The sequence below is a fragment of the Apis dorsata genome, unplaced genomic scaffold (genome assembly GCF_000469605.1).
Source record: "Apis dorsata unplaced genomic scaffold, Apis dorsata 1.3 scaffold_77, whole genome shotgun sequence".
NCBI classification, from domain to species: domain Eukaryota; kingdom Metazoa; phylum Arthropoda; class Insecta; order Hymenoptera; family Apidae; genus Apis; species Apis dorsata.
The window spans coordinates 883357-887557 of record NW_006263375.1 but is presented as its reverse complement, the minus strand read 5'-3'; positions in this window follow the sequence as shown (position 1 = coordinate 887557).

The window sequence follows — 4201 nt, the reverse complement described above, 5'->3', positions numbered from 1 at the left end:
GTTCGCGCGGCCGGGTGTTTAATCCATTTACAAAACTTGTTATCCTCCTGTCATCCTCTAATCCGCGTTCGACGGATTGACGGGGGGGGCTGGGACTTTTTCTTTTCCCGAAAGAAATTCTTCTTTCCTCTGAGACCGACCGAAACAAATTTCGAACGAGTCGAAAGGATGATTTGGAGTCTAACTCGATTCGAAATTCTCGTTTCGCAATTTTTTTTTCTTCCTCTTTTTTGCCCCCCGATCTTCAGCGTGAGAAGGCAAGTAGGCAAAACTCCCTAGGACCCATGGGTGCCATCGTGGAACGTGTCAAGCGCGGAGGAAGAACAGCCACGAACAATGAGCGCGAACACAATAGAGGATCGTAACACTTGCACACTGCCCCATAACCAGATCCACGTATTCCGCTCTCCGTCTTTTCCTCGTCTCGCGATATCTCTCTCTCTCTCTCTCTCATTCTGTTCGTCCATCGCCGACTTCTAGCACGATAAAGCCCCACGGGCGCCTCGTGCAATATGCTGGCGAGTACATCGGATACTCTTGGGTTTTGTGTTTGCAGCGCCGTTCCCATAACTCCCCCGTGAATTCGCTCGGCTTGTTACATCTCCAGGGACGTAGCCGGTGATATAATGTGAGAATCGAGAGACTCGCCTCTTCCTCGCAGTCCGAAACGACTCTGTGACTCTCTCTCGGATTCGTCCTCTTGCTTTCGAGCGCGAAGTGAAGAAAAAAGACAAGGAGGGGGGATATTAGAATAGAATAAGATAAACGATGGAGAAATTTTGAAGATGTAAAAAATCACGATAATGTAATGAAATATACGAATGGAAGATACGTTTAATCTTATTACTGGCATGCAGAAAGTTTTAAATGTTATTCAGTGAGGCGAATCGATAATAGTTTTTGAAAAAGTGGAAATTTTTGAGAAGATATAAAATATCATGAAACACACACATGATGGAAGGGTACGTGTTTATTCTTGTTACGGATGAGCAGCAGCTGAAAGTTTAACTGCTCCGATATAGTTGTTCCCAAGCAGCTGCTTCCCGTCGTCCAGTCATTCACGTTTCATTATTTTTTAAGGGAATCACAGTTCTCGCGTAAGATTACGAGCATCGATGCGAGGAAAGAGATATATAAATATACATATAAATCGAGTAGCATGTTTTTAAGAAAATTTTTGGCGGGTGTCCACGGGCAGATGGCGAAGCCTTTGGCCTCTTCTCCCTTTTCTCTGGCATCCTTCGTGCTTCCTGTCGGAAGAAGTTGGATGTTGTGCGAACGATGGCGCGGGTCAATGAATCGTGCGGTATCTCGTTACCTCTGGCTTCGATACCGCTGGCTTCCAGGATCTTGTAGCGTTACACCCAGTGTATCGGTTACGGTATTTTAACCCTTCACCCGCGCGGAGTCAATGACTCGTTATCGAGCCTTTAACGCGACGATTCGAAAGAGGACGATTCGTTCGATCGAATATGTTAGCCTGTTAGAAAATGGGAAAATTAGAAAAAGGGGAAGATTAATCGCGTAAAGGTCGTTCGTTTTGGAACGAACAAAAGGATCGAGAAGCTTAAATTAATACTGGTTTGTTATTCTTGATCGATAATCGTGGATGAAAGGATTTGATTGAAAACGCAGGGGCGGACTCGACGCGACCACCCCCTCGATACGCAGCCTCAAAGGAACAGCGCAGAATGGGTTTTCATTAGAGGCCCTCCTAGACTCGATACCCGCGAACGGGTAAAAGAAAATAAGAGAAACGCCAGCTGTGCTCGCTGGGCCAAACGAAAAAAAAAAGAAAAAAATATATATATTAATAACTCTCTGCCTACTAGTCCACCTTGCTTTGATTTCCGGCTTCTCGACCTTTCTCGACCGGAAATAATATATCTGTGTGTAGAAAACCGTGACGTTTTCGCTTCGTACGAAAATCACGGCGCCGAATTAATTTGTCAATAATGGTGAAAAGAGAAATCGAAATAGCGTGACGTCGAACACATATGCGTTTCCGGTTTCGCTTCGCTGTGAAATTTTCTAGAATTTTAATACAGAAAAAATTCTCATCCATGTGTGTATATATATATATATTTATCTTCGATCCGTTCGATGATATCGACAGATCGCGAAGAATTGATTTCGTCTCTTTTAAACGAGCGTGTAACGAGAAGCCACTTTCATCGAGTGGAGCGTGGTAATAGATTAAAATCATCATCCTCCCTCGGCCAGAAACGTATATTGTCCCCTTAACACCCCTATCCTGGTAGTTTTGCTTTAGTTCACTTGACCCTACTTGTCCCATCAGGGGTGGCACACGTCCCCTCCCCACCACGCGCCTCTCTCTGTCCGCCCAATTTTTATCTCCCTATCTTTCTCCTTCTTCTCTTCCCTCTCTCTCGTTTTTACTCCAATTTCTCCATACGATGCTTCTCCTACGATTCTTTCCTAAAATTCACTATATACGCTTATACAAAAATAAAAAAAAAGAAAAAGGAAAAAGACATCTTCTCTTCCCTCTCTCTCGTTTTTACCCCCTCCAATTTCTCCATACGATGTTTCTCCTACGATTCTTTCCTAAAATTCACTATATACGCTTATACAAAAATAAAAAAAAGAAAAAGGAAAAAGACATCTTCTCTTCCCTCGAATAATATCCGAAAATATCGCAGCGGTGCACATCTTTTTCAATTCCCTGCACACACGCGCATTCCAGGAACCGGAGAGGTTTTTCTTCGGTTGGAGAGAGACGGAGATACGGAAAGAAAAAGAGAGAGAGAAAGGCAACCCTTATACCCTTGTATCCCCCTCGCTCGTGCGGTTAATACGGAAGAATGCGAGAGCGGGGCGACTGTGACAGGGAGAGCGGTGCGAAGAGTCCACGCAATTTCCTTAATGTACTCGCTAAATGTTCTAACCTCCCTCCTGATACGTACGCCAGCAGGCTGGTGGCTGGTGTCACGAATACACGCACCTATGTGCGCGTGTGCGTTACGCGGACACCCTTCGAGAAGAGCACAAGGGTGCGCGGTCACACGTGGAACAAGCTCGAAGGAAGTAGGCTAAGCGGGCACGAGTGGGTGTCGTGATAGAGACGATTATCGATTACATCGGGGTAGGTAAGAGGAGCGCGACCTTGCTCGATCGCGCGATCGTCTTCGGTCGATCTTTCTTTAACCGACGTGTTCTCCGTTTCGAGGAGAAAGAGAATTTTTTAACGGAGGGAGAGGAGAAACAGTGTCGAAGAGAAAGTATAAAAGAGACGAAACGATCGAATTACGTATATAAGCGTTGGATCACGATTGTAATCAATTATGTATGTATTTGAAAGGATACGTTTTATCTATTTTCTTTATCCTTCATTATGGGAAACGTAAATTTGCCAACGCAATAAACATTTGTATTGTTGTTTAATAAAGAACAATAAGCAAGGAAATGCGAGCATCAAAATGTATATAAATTACGGTTTGGCCGTAATTTATTAATTTAATTAAATACACATTTGACAAAACGTTTACGAATTTGATACACTTTCCTCGCAAATTTATCCGCGCAAACAATATTCTCGCGTTGTACATTTATTGCGAATATCGTTAAATAAACCGGCAAGAACAGTTGATCCACGATGACGCGCGCGTCACGTTTCGATCCACGTCGCTACACCTCCGTCATGGATCATTTTGGATCGAGGCAGTTCTTTCCAGGACGGAGAGGACGGTAGGATAAAATGGTTAATGGGGTAGCTAATGTCCCCATATGCCTAAGCCAGCACGTAGATATGCAGGACACGCGATGGGCGGTACGCATAAATAATTTAAGCGCGGGACCATCATCCATCCTCGTAGAGAACCCCATTTGGCGTACACGGCGCTCGCTTTAGTCATGCGTACCCACCTACCCGCCTACCTTACCTACGCATGCCGCGTTACGTTTCCAGCCGTGTGATAATTTAACGAGCACGCTTCTTTGATCGAGCGGTGTGAGCGAAACTCGTCCAAATTACCAACCCGATATTAAGCTCGTTTACGTAACTTAAGTAATACGTTATACGTGAATGAATTATAGGAATTATAATTGTTTAAATTGACTAAAAAATACAATTATTCTTTTTATTTATAAATCTATACGTATTGCTCGATTCATTCGGTTTAAAATGAATTATAGGAATATAATTGTTTAAATTAATTAAAAAATATAATTATTCTTTTTA